The sequence below is a fragment of the Hyla sarda genome, chromosome 3, assembly GCF_029499605.1.
Source record: "Hyla sarda isolate aHylSar1 chromosome 3, aHylSar1.hap1, whole genome shotgun sequence".
NCBI classification, from domain to species: domain Eukaryota; kingdom Metazoa; phylum Chordata; class Amphibia; order Anura; family Hylidae; genus Hyla; species Hyla sarda.
In genome coordinates, this window is record NC_079191.1 from 73,435,464 (window position 1) to 73,448,823 (window position 13,360).

General features: G+C 48.4%; 1 protein-coding gene across 5 annotated transcripts in view; it reads left to right on the top strand.

Moving 5' to 3' along the window:
* Positions 1-358: 358 nt before the first annotated feature.
* The window catches only part of ITSN2 (intersectin 2), a 184,209-nt gene continuing 171,207 nt past the window's right edge, over positions 359-13,360 (top strand). For 2 of the 5 annotated variants that reach the window (XM_056564333.1, XM_056564334.1), the window contains exon 1: positions 360-530. The gene's annotated coding sequence lies outside the window, so the exon portion shown is untranslated. Of the gene's footprint in view, positions 531-13,360 lie in introns of all 5 variants that reach the window. The other 3 variants (XM_056564335.1, XM_056564336.1, XM_056564337.1) reach the window with 2 other exon arrangements.

Consider the following 13,360-nt stretch of genomic DNA (forward strand, 5'->3'; position numbering starts at 1 on the left):
TATAATACAGGATGTAACTCAATTTCCCATAAACAGACTACAGGAGTCTTGTGGACATACTGACCCACGTGTATTTTAGTACAGTAAATGCTATGCACGTTGTCTATGGCCAAGCTAATGATCCAGGACATAGTATACACAAGCAGGCATGATACCATTGTATATAGTAGTCCAGGCATGTAGCTGTATTACAGTTAGCTTGTGGTCTTATACAAGGCCCCTTCCCTCTATGCTGGAGGAGATTGTTCTTAGGCAAAACTCTAAACGCGGCCCGACCGCGCGGCACCTTGTCCGTGAACCCGCAGATCAACGCTGCACCTGCCCGCGCCCGCCCGCTCCCTCCGCAGCACCGCCGCCGCACCTTGTCATTGGGCCGCTGCGGGCGGTGACGCCAGTGACGAGTGCGCGCTCGGAGCTGGTTTGTCCTGTGGGGCTTGCTGTAGTCAGAGAGGTGTACGGGGCACGGAGAGACAGGCAGCGGCAGGAAGACAGCGAGGAGACCGAGGGACGGACGGGAGTGTTACCCTGAGGTCAGTACTGGGGTGGGGGAGAGTACTGTTATGTGTGTGTGTGGGGAAAGGCGACATGTCATAGGTGTGTGCATGGTATATGGGGGGCGACAGGTGACATTACATGTATGGGGCAGGGATACATGTATGGAACCAGTACACGGCTTACTGCAGGAGCTCCTAACCTGTGACTGCACAGCTGTTGCAAAACTACAACTCCCATCATGCCCTGACAGCCGAAGGCTGTCAGGGCATGATGGGAGTTGTAGTTTTGCAACAGCTGGGCAGTCACAGGTTGGGAATCACAGGGTTAGAACATGTTACATGTGTGTACTGTGCAGAGGTGACACACACATATATATATATATATATCTGTATACAGTATCCTACAATCCACCCCTCACATTTTATGTAAATATTTAATTGTATCTTTTCTTCATGTGACAACACTGAAAAAATGACCATCTGAGCGCACAGCCTGTATAACGGTGTTTAACCCCTTAAGGACCCAGCCCATTTTCACCTTAAGGGTACGTTCACACGCGCTGATTATTTTAAGTGGGTTTTCCGCTGTGTATTTGGAAGTGGGCGGGCTCTTCTCAGCTGTCCGCAGCGTAGAATATTCTACGCGGCGGAATTTACACTGCGGAAAATCCACCACAGTCCCTACTGACTTCAATGGGGCTTGCGGCGGATTTTCCGCAGTGTACATTCCGCCGTGGAAAATCGGCTGCGGACGGCCGAGAAGAGCCCGCCCACTTTCAAATATGCAGCGGAAAACCCACAAAAAAAAATCCATGCGTGTGAACGTACCCTTAGGGTCTATTCACACGTACAGTATTGTGCGCAGATTTGATGCGCAGGATTTTCTGCTGCAGAAATCAATATAAACTGAACACAGCTTCAAATCTGCGCAGAATACCATACGTGTGAATAGACCCTATACTAAAGGGACACTCCGGTGGAATTATTATTTTTTATTTTATTTTTTTAAATCAACTGGTGCCAGAAAGTTAAACAGATTTGTAAATGACTTCTATTAAAAAAAAAAAAATCTTAATCCTTCCAGTACTTATTAGCTGCTAAATACTATAGAGGAAATTCTTTTCTTTTTGGAACACGGAGCTCTCTGCTGACATCACGACCACAGTGCTCTCTGCTGACATCTCTGTCCATTTCAGGAACTGTCCAGAGCAGCATATGTTTGCTATGGGGATTTTCTCTTACTCTGGACAGTTCATAAAATAGACAGAGATGTCAGCAGAGAGCACTGTGGTCAGGATGTCAGCAGAGAGCACTGTGGTCATGATGTCAGCAGAGAGCTTTGTTCCAAAAAGAAAAGAATTTCCTCTGTAGTATACAGCAGCTAATAAGTACTGGAAGGTTTAAGATTTTTTAATAGAAGTAATTTACAAATCTGTTTAACTTTCTGGCACCAGTTGATAAAAAATAAAAAATAAAATTAAAAAAAAAACGTTTTCCACCAGAGTACCCCTATAAGGACGGGAGCATTTTATGCACATCTGACCACTGTCACTTTAAGCATTAATAACTCTGGAATGCTTTTACTTATGAATTTGATTCCATGATTGTTTGTTTGTTTTTTCGTGACATATTCTACTTTAACATAGTGGTAAATTAAAATTTAATTTTTCATTTTCACGGACCACTGTTCCAAAAAATCTGTCAGACACCTGTGGGGCGTAAATGCTCACTGTACCCCTTATTACATTCTGTGAGGGGTGTAGTTTCCAAAATGGGGTCACATCTGGGTATTTATTGTTTGGGTTTGTCAGAATCGCTGTAAAATCAGCCACCCCTGTGCAAATCACCAATTTAGGCCTCAACTGTACATAGTGCACTCTCACTCCTGAGCCTTGTTGTGCACCTGCAGAGCATTTTGCGTCCACATATGGGGTATTTCCGTACTCAGGAGACATTTTGGGGGTCTTTTTTTCCTTTTACCGCTTGTTAAATTTTAAAAGTATGGGGCAACACCAGCATGTTAGTGTAAAAAAATAAAAAATGTTTACACTAAAATGCTGGTGTAGACCCCAACTTTACCTTTTCATAAGGGGTAAAAGGAGAAAAAGTCCCCCAAAATTTGTAACACATTTTCTCCCGAGTACTGAGATACCCCATATGTTGCCCTAAACTGTTGCCTTGAAATATGACAGGGCTCCAAAGTGAGAGAGCAGCATGGGCATTTGAGGTCTAAATTGAGGATTTGCATTCGCCACCAAAATACCCTACGGCAGTGTTTCCCAAACAGGATGCCTCCAGCTGTTGCAAAACTCCCAGCATGCCTTGACAGTTGGTGGCTGTCTGGCAATACTGAGAGTTGTTGTTTTTCAACAGCTGGAGGCTCTGTTTGGAAACAGTGCTGTACAAGACCTTTTCTATTTTTATTGGGGGGGGGGGGGGGGGGGGAGACTGTGTAAGAGTGTAGTGTTTTACTTTTTATTTTATGTAGTGTACTGTTTTTAGGGTACATTCACACGGGCGGGAGTTTACAGGGTTTTTCTCGCTTGGAGCTTGATCTGCGGCGGAAAATTTGCCACATCTCAAACTTGCAGCAGAAAACTCCCTGTAAACCCCTGCCCGTGGGAATGTACCCTGTACATTCATGTAAGGGGGGGGAGGGGGGTAAACCTTCAGCTGATGCAAAACTTCAACTACCAGCATGCACTGACAGACCATACATGCTGGGAGTTGTAGGTATGCAACAGCTGAAGGCACTCTTTTTCATAGAAAAAATTTGCCTCCAGCTGTCGCTTAACTACAACCCCCAGCATGCACAGACTACAAAGGGCATGCTGGGAGTTGTAGTTGGAACTCCAGCTGTTGCAAAGCTATAACTCCCAGCATTCCCTTTGGCTGTGCTTGCTGAGAGTTGTTGCTAAGCAACAGCAGGAGGTGAACAGGCCTCACCTGCTGCTGTATCCTGCCGCCGGGACCGCCGCCGGCGCTGCTGCCACTGCTCCTGCTGCTCCTGTCCGCCGCCGCTGCTCCTGAGGGTAGTGATTGGTTGGTCACTCGTGCCACCTCACTCCTGCTGGTTAAGGGTGAGTGGGGCTGTCTCGGACAGCCCAATTCACCTTTTTTTTCTGGGTTACCAGAGACCCGATTGACCCGGAATCGCCATAAATCGCTGGTCTGAATTGACCGTCGATTTGCAGCGATCGCCAACATGGGGGGAGCAGTCTTGGGATTTGCACGGGGTGCCTGCTGAATGATTCGCTCTTGGTCCTTAAGTACCAAGATGTCAGGGCGTACACATACATGATCCTTAAGGGGTTAATGTTGTGTCCCCTCAAAATAACTCAACACAGCCATTAATGCCTAAACCTTGGCAACAAAAGTGAGGACACCACTAAGTGAAAATGTCCAAATTGGGCCCAAAGTGCCGATATTTTGTGTGGCCACCATTATTTTCCAGCACTGCCTTCAGTGCCGGCCCTACAATGGGTCCAGCTGGGTCCTACCCAAATTGCCACCCCGAGAAGATTTTTGACCTAGTCCTTCATGTTGCCGGCCACGGTGTATGGAGCTGGCTCCTGACTCAAGCCCGCTCCATACTCGATGGCCTCCAGCTGGTTTCTGTAGCCAGAGCCGCCGCTAATAGCCGACACGCAGCAATCGCCGCAGCCGACTATTTACCCTTTTGGTCGCCGCTGTTAGGCTAGGTTCAGACTACGGAATTTCCTCCTGCAATTGCGCTTTGAAATTGCAGGCGGAAATTCCGCTTGCTAAATGTATAGTGTGGTGAATGGGTTTCCGTTCACAAATTCACACTTCGGAATTTGTGAACGGAAAATCCGCTTGGAACTTTCCGCCTGAAGAATGGCGTTGCTCTTTCTTTAGGCGGAAATCCGCACGGAACACATTGCAGTCTATTGGAGACTGCAGTGTCCGCGCGGTCCTAGCGCCAACTGATTCAGTCAGCGCTGGCCGCACTCGGAATCTCTGGGCGGAAATTTTCTGCCCAGAGATTCCGTAGTCTGAACCTAACCTTAACCCCTTAAGGACCAGTACAAATAAACCTGTACGCCCCTGAAAGACCAGGCCTGTTTTTTCAAATCGTGGATGTCCGTCTTTATTAGAGAATAACTCTGGTAACGTTTTGCCAATCATAATTCTGACATTGTTTTTTTGTCACAAGTTGTCCTTCATGTACATAGTAAAAGTAAGCCCATATCATTTGTAGTTTTTTTTTTTTACAATGCAAAAAATCATGAAATTTTTACAAAAATGTTTTATTTTTTGCAATTTTAACACTAATAGGTTGCATATATTTATACTTACTGACCAAATAGTTTATGAAACTTATACTTTCAGGTGTCTACTTTATTTTGACGTCATTTTTTTGTTTTTAATTAACATTTTAAATTAGTTAGAAGCCTAACAATTTAACTTGAAATTTTGAAAATTTGAAAAGTACATCTTTTTTTATGTGCTATGCAAGGTTTGCAGAAATTAAAAGGTAGTAGAACATAGGAACACCCCCCCCCCCCAAATGACCCCATTTTAAAAACTAGACCCCTCAAGGTATTCGCTAGGGGGTACAGTGAGTATTTTAATACCATAGTTTTTTGGCAGGAATTATTACAAAGTCAGTGTTAAAAATTCGAAATTTGCAATTTTTCACAAATGCATCATTTGGGGGGCATATTTTTTGTACATCACTTCTGATATTGAAAGAAATGCCCCCTATATTTTATTTAGCTGCTTGTCCCATGTTCGGAAATACCCCCTCTTTGGCCATATATGGTTCCTTGGCCGCGTGGTAGGACTCAGAAGGAGAGGAGCCCCATTTATATACCGCACCCCTACAAGTTATTGGCTGGACCAGGGACCTCTCTGATTGGTCCTTGGTCGGCTGGCAGTATAACGCGTCTGTCTGTGACAGTTAAGGCTCCTGATGGATATATCCGCCATGTTGTGGGAATAAGCACCCGCTCATGGCGAATATATACATCACTGCTGCGGCTGGGTAGCTCAGTGTGTCCGCTCATGACTGCCAGCGGGAAATCCGCCGCTATGAGTGGACACACAAAGCTACCCAGCCGCAGCAGCGAGCTCATTACCGTGACTGCTGCATAATGTGTAGGATCACATTGTGGACATCCGCAGCATATTACATGCTGCGGATGTCCACCAATGCGATCCTACACATTATGCATTTTTTTTTATTAGATTCATTTAATAAATGTATTTTATATATATATTTTTTTTTTACACTTTTATTACATTTTTATTCATTTCTACATTTTTCAATGCTTTGGAATACTTAGTATTCCAAAGCATTGCAGTTATATGCTGCCTGCCAATTTTCACTAGCAGGCAGCATATTAGGACGTGCCTTTCAGGCAATACCCAGGGAAGACCTGGGGGTCTTTGTAGGACCCCTGGCTGCCCAGGTATGCAGCAGCACCCGGTGATGCTCCGGGGTGCTGCAGGAGAGACAGGGGGAGCCCCCTCCCTCTGTCAGAACTCCTAACAGTGCGCGGTCACTTCTGACCGCGGCTGTAAGGGTTAAACTGTCGGGAGTGAAGTGAACTTCACTCCCGGCAGTGCGGCCACACACAGCACCCCGCGATCGCGATGCGGGGTGCTGCAGAGGAGACAGAGGGAGCTCCCTCCCTCTGTCATAACACTTACAGCCCGCGGTTACTTCCGACCGCGGCTGTAAGGGTTAAAACTGCCGGGACCGAAGTTTACTTCGGTCCCGGCAGTGCAGCAAGGTCCCGGCTGTGTGATACAGCCGAGTCCCTGCCGCGATCTCGTGGGTGCACTGGGCAGCACCGACGAGAATAATGGATGAGTATAGACGTCCAGGTGCCAGAACGCCCGCCAACCTGGACGTCTATACTCGTCCGTGGTCGTTATCGGGTTAAAGCTGACAGCGGCGTCTAAAGGGAGCACAATTGCAGGAGGGCGATCTACTGTAGAGGTAGCCGGAGAGCGACCTCTCTTCCTCTGCTGCCCATGGCTCTGTCATTGATAGAGCCTGGCTGGACTAGGCTTTATCAATGGAGTGCAGGGCACACAGATGATTGTAATTCTATCGAATTACATTGATCTGTATTAGGAATCTAATGATTCCTCCTAAAAGTCCTCTAAGGGAATAAAAGTGTTAAGAAAAAAACAAAACACATTAACCCCTTCCATATTAAAAGTCCAAATCACCCCCCTTTTCCCATTTTCCATAAATGTCCTGGGATGGCTGCTAATATCTATTATTAGCAGTCATCTCATTTGGATCACCGCCCCTTTTGCGGCAGGGACCGGAATTCAGACGGGCGTACGGGTACGCCCTTGGTCCTTTAAAGGGGTTCTCCAACCCTAGACATCTTATCCCCTATCCAAAGGATAGGGGATAAGATGTCAGATCACCAGGGTCCCGCTGCTGGGGACCCCCTGGATCGCCGCTGCGGCACTGCGCTATCATTACTGCACAGAGCGAGTTCGATGACGGGCGATACAGGGGCCGGAGCATTGTGACGTCATGGCCCGCCCGCTCAATACAAGTCTATGGTAGGGGTCGTGGTGGTCACGCCCCCGCCATAGACTTGCATTAAGGGGGTGGGCTATGATGTCACGAGGGGCAGAGCCATGACGTCATGCTGCTCCGTCCCCTGTTTCACCCGTCATTACGCACAGAGCAAACTCACTCTGTGCAGTAATGATAGTGCGGGACCCCGGTGATCTGACATCTTATCCCCTATCCTTTGGATAGGGGATAAGATGTCTAGGGGCGGAGTACCCCTTTAAGTACCAGGGAGCAAGTGCGTACCTGTACACTCATAGTCCCCAACAGGTTAATATAATGTAAAAATTTAAACCCCAGTGAGAAAATCGGAATACTGATACACCTATTACAATCCAGCCCACAAATGAACAACCCCATCAAATTATTCAGACATGTAAATGTAATTAATGAATCATACATACCCTAAATAGTCCTAAGATATCCATAAAAACATGTACACAATGAGACACATTAAGGGGAAGGGATTATGATGATACACGAGAGAGATCCTCCCCCCCCCCCTCCCTTGTGTCAGTATTTTAATGTGTGTCTTGTATATGTTTTTTATGGGTGTCTTGGGATGATTAAGGGCTGAATCATTATTTAATAAACTTTACATGTCTTAATGATTTGATTTGGTTGTTCGGTTTTTGGCTGGATTGTTATAGGCCTTCCTTATATCTGTCTGTGCTTCCATAACATAGAAAAATGGTTTTATTCTCTAGTGTCAAAGAGGCGATCCCAAGCCCCTGGAATACTAAAAGCTGTATCGCCACCTAGCTCCACCTCCCATACCTGTCCCTGCTTGATTGACAGCTAGAAGTTGAGCCCTGTTTACATAATTTATTCCTGCGCTCTGCATATAAATCGTGCGCAGGTGTTGGATTTGGAAACAGGGCTCGGCTTGTCAGTCAAGTGTGGATAGGCAGAGAAGCAACAAGGCGTTCCTGCAATCAGCACTTCAGGGGCTTGTGGACGCCTCAGTGACACTAGAAATTAAAGGGGTACTCTGCACCCCTAGACATTTTATCCCCTATCCAAAGGATAGGGGATAAGATGTCAGATTGCCGGGGTCCCGCTGCTGGGGACCCCCGGCATCTCGGCAGCAACACCCACCTGGACGGCTTCCACCTCACACCGGGAATGCTGGAGGCTTCGTATCCCGACGACAATGGCGGACGAGCGTGACGTCACGACTCCGCCCCGTGTGACGTCATACCCCCTCAATGCAAATCTATGGGAGGTCCGCCACGCCCCCTCCCATAGACTTGCATTGAGGGGGCGGGGCGTGACGTCACACGGGGCGGAGTCGTGACGTCACGCTCGTCCGCGATTGTGGTCGGGATCTGAAGCCTCCAGCATTCCCAGTGTGAGGTGTAAGCCGTCCAGGTGGGTGCTGCTGCCGAGATCCCGGGGGCCCCCAGCAGCGGGACCCCGGCAATCTGACATCTTATCCCCTATCCTTTGGATAGGGGATAAGATGTCTAGGGGTGCGGAGTACCCCTTTAAAAGCTTTTTTCTATGTTGTGGAAGCACAGACAGATATATGAAAGGTACCACTGGGGAGATTTATCAAAACCTGTCCAGAGGGAAAGTTGCCCAGTTGCCCATAGCAACCAATCAGATCACTTCTTACATTTTTAACAAGGCCTCTGCAAAATGAAAGAAGTGATCTGATTGGTTGCTATGGGCAACTGGGCAACTTTTCCTCTAGACATGTTTTGATAAATTTCCTCCCATGTGTCTACTTGTCCTAGCACCCAATGGTGTCAGCAGATTGGGATGTGAATTGCAGATGGCCGTTTCCCCATTAAGCGTACTTCTAATGCTTTTTAGATAAATGACTATTGTGTGGCACTGTGCACGATGGTCATTCACCTAAATGGGATGCATTTTTTATTTTGCCCCCTAACTGTCTGAATGGGCGACGTTCACCCTGTTTCCACTGCATGTTGCTCTGCATTACGTGAGGGGGCTTCTTGCTTTGTCCCCATAGCAGCTGCCTCCAGCGTGAGATCCTGTGTAATTTGATTCTATGGGCGCTGAAGACTGCGTCTCGTATACTATCACAAGCTTTCTGGTTAAACCTCACTTATGCGCACAATGGCCCTCATTTACTAAGAAAATCGGGTTGTAAGTCTATGTTGCTTTCTTACCCGATTGCTTTTTCCCCCTGGTATTTATTATTATGTCGCATCCTGTTTGTCGCACGTGGGTTTTGTAGGTTTTGGTTTCCAACTCCTCTGAGTTGTCGGGAAAAATCCACAACAATTCAACAAATTCGGGTTGGAAACCTTAATAAATACGTGGGAAAGCTCAGAAATGTCGGGAAACGCCCCTTTTTCGGGTTTGGGAGAATTCACATCGGGTCCGTTGGGAAAAAATGTTGCATAGTGTCACAGACTGGCGCACGATGTCTGTGACATGGCGCAGACAAAGATGCGCCAGAAAAACCCGACAAAAGAGGTCGGGTTTAGAATAGTAAATGAGGGCCAATTTGTATGCACATCGCAGGAACGAGATTTGGAAACAGGACTCGGATGAGCTCCGCGCTCATGTCCACCTCTTAAAGGGGTACTCCGCCCCTAGACATCTTATACCCTATCCAAAGGATAGGGGATAAGATGTTAGATCGCCGCGGTCCCGCTGCTGGGGACCCCGGGGATCGCTGCTGCAGCACCCCGCTATCATTACAGCGCAGAGCAAGATCGCTCTGCACGTAATGATGGTCAATACAGGGGCCGGAGCATTGTTACATCACGGCTCCGCCCCCTCGTGACGTCACGGCCCGCCCCTGTCAATACAAGTCTATGGGAGGGGGCGTGGTGGTCGTCATGCCCCCTGCCATAGACTTGCATTAAGGGGACTGGCCGTGATATCATGAGGGGCGGAGCCATGACGTCACGCTGCTCCGGCCCCTGTATCGCCCGTCATTACGCACAGAGTGGACTCGCTCTGCGCAGTAATGATGGCGGGGTGCAGCAGTGGCGATCCCGGGGGTCCCCAGCAGCGGGACCGCGGCGATCTAACATCTTATCCCCTATCCTTTGGATAGGGGATAAGATGCCAGGGGCGGAGTACCCCTTTAAATCGTCTGCAGTGGTCATCAGAGCTGGATGATGGAGTAATGGAAGAAGGTGACCTGGTCTGATGGATAACATTTTCTTTAATATAATATGGATGGCAGGAGGCACTATGGGAAGTAGGCAAGCTGGCACTGGCAGGGGGATGTTCTGCTGGGAAGCTTTGGGTCCTGGCATTATGTGGATGTTACTGTGATATTTACCAACTACCTAAACATTGTACAGGCACCACGCCAACCTCCTCATGACAGCAGGGTGCCCTAATTTTAGTGCCCCCTTTCAACAGGATGATGGCTTCATTTACATCATATACAGTGATCTCTCAGCTTACAATGGCCTCAACATACAATAGTTTCAACATACAATGATCTTTTCTGGACCATTGTAACTTGGAACCAGACTCAACATACAATGTACAGACAGTCCAGATCTGTGAAACGTGTCACAACTGGAGGAACTGACCAATCAAAATGGGCATTTTACTGGTAAATCACCTCTATTACTGAAGTACATGCACTGAATGGCTGTCTGGTATCGCCCCCTACAGTACAGGGAGGAACTACAAGTTCTGTACTACTCCTTACTAGGGGTGTGAATCGCCAAGAATTTGGCGATTCGATTCGAATCGCGATACCAGTGTGGCGATTCGATATATCCCGATATATCGCGATACCGTCTAGGTGACGATACATCGCGATATATCCCGATACATCGCCCACCTGGGAGCATTCATAGATCCCAATAGACGCCGCTCTCAGCTTTGACAGCGGCGATCTAGTACTCCGGTGCTCACTTTTCTCATGTTATCCCGTCCGGGCTGCAAAATAAAATAAAACGCACTTTATCTTACCTGCCAACGAGCCCCCGGAGCTCCGGTACACTCCGCTACAGGTGTTCGGTCCCCGGGCTGTATTCTTCTTACTTCCTGTTAGTCCGGCACGTCACATGGAGCTTCAGCCTATCACCAGCGGAGGCGGGACATCGCTGCGGCCGGTGATAGGCTGAAGCTTCATGTGACGTGCCGGACTAACAGGAAGTAAGAAGAATACAGCCCGGGGAGCGAACACCTGTACCGGAGCTCCGGGGGCTCGTTGGCAGGTAAGATAAAGTGCATTTTATTTTGCAGCCTGGATAGGATAAAATGAGAGAAGTGCGCACCGGATACTCCTTTAATAGCCAGCCGCGGCGATTGCCGCATGCTGGCTATTAGCGGCGGCCCCCGGCTACTGAAATCAGCCGGGGGTCGCATAGTACGGAGTGGGCACGAGTCGGAGCCCGCTCCATACACTCAGAGCGACGCCGTGTCAGATCCGGCCTGCCCGGCTCCACAAATGTGGAACTTTTATCTCCTGATGCCCAAGACATGACATGCTGTTCCGGGCGTCCGCAGATAAAAATTCCACATCCCTAAAAGAATCGATTCAAAAATATTTTGAATCGATTCTGTATCGGCAAATGAAAAATCGCGATTATCGCGAGAATCGATTTTTTCTTACATCCCTACTCCTTACCTGTGCCAGGGTTAGCTGCTCCTTTGGACACCAAGTAAGGGCGGCTCCATTTAGGACACTGTGTGTACTGTATAGGACCCTGAAGAAGCTCCTGTCCTCCACATAAACCATTGTTTCCCAACCAGGGTGCCTCCAGCTGTTGCAAAACTACAACTCCCAGCATGCCCGGACAGCCAACGGCTGTCCGGCCATGCTGGGAATTGTAGTTTTGCAACAGCTGGAGGCACCCTGGTTGGGAAACACTCACATAGACAGTGATTACAGCTCCCAGCAGATCTTTCTTACTCTTAAATGTATGGATTTGCTTTATCTGTATTAGTTATTTACTTATTTTTCTTTAATCCTCACCTTTTCCTATTTTTGGATGACATTTTGGTGGCTTCAGAACCAATTACCAGGTTTCCATAGAGTTATGGTCTCAACATACAATGGTCGTCCTGGAACCAATTAATATGGTAACTTGAGGGACCACTGTACTGTATACATCTTCTTGTCCTGGTCAGTGTCTAGGCATGGAGACGGGTCAGCCAGCCTAATCCTTGTCCTTTACATGTATTCACAAGCTGAGCAGTTGCTATATACAATGGGAAGGGGGAACAACAGGATGACTGAGGAGGGGGGGGGGGTTCCTGTTATAGAAACTCAATAATTTAGTAAAACTCTGGTAATCAGGTTGCTGGACTGTCAGAAATATAAAACTGCTTAAAGTTTGGGAATAGATATATAGGTCTCTAATGAGTATCTATAGCCTGGACACTGTAGTAGGACGTGTTGCATGCTAAACTGGCAGCATTTCCATCGAATTAGGGGGCACATAAGTGGACGTTCACTGTATGAGGGCTGAATGCTCCACAAATGAGCAGTGTTGGGTGTTGTAATGTCGCCTGGATGCCTCGCTGCTCTGCCTGGTGCCGCTTTTCTTGCCATTGCCTGCGACGTGTTACTATTTGGTAATACTGCAGTCTCCGTCTTTCCTATATACACTAGACTAGGGATCGACCGATATCGTTTTTTTTAGGGACGATAATCTGTGCAGGTTAGGGCCGATAGCCGATAACTTATACCGATATTCCGGTATAAGTTATCGGCTATTTATCCCCCCCCGACACCGCTGCAGATCATTGATTTAAAGCGGGCACTTTAAATCAATGCACTGCAGTGGCTTTTGCGGTGCCATAGGCCACCGCCGCCACCACCCGCTTCTCTCCCCTTCCTGTCAGGGTGAGCCGGGCCATCCATCCTTCCGTCCTGTAGTGTCCGGCGCCATTCCGGGTGGAGGGTGAACCGGTCCGGGCTGTCCTTCTTCTCCGGCGGTCACCTTCTCCACTCCGGGCAGACTCCGGCCTAGTACGCTGTATAGACGCCGCTGCGCAGTGACGCCCGTGCGCAGCGACGCACCTGACGTCACGGTGTAGTGGCATCTATGCAGCGTACTAGGCTGGAGCCTGCCCGGAGTGGAGAAGAGGACCCCCGGAGAACGACAGCCCGTACCGGGTCACCCGGAATGGCGCCGGACACTACAGGACGGAAGGATGGATGGCCCGGACCACCCCCATTACGGGTAAGTTTTTATTTATTTTTTTATTGTCTCGGAGGGTGGGGGACGGGCCCGACCGGTATAGCGGTATGGGCAAAAATCCATACCGGTATACCGCCCAGCACTACGGTGGGGGGTGCGATGCGGTGGGTCGGGGGGTGCGGTCGCGGTGCGGTGGGTCGGGGGGC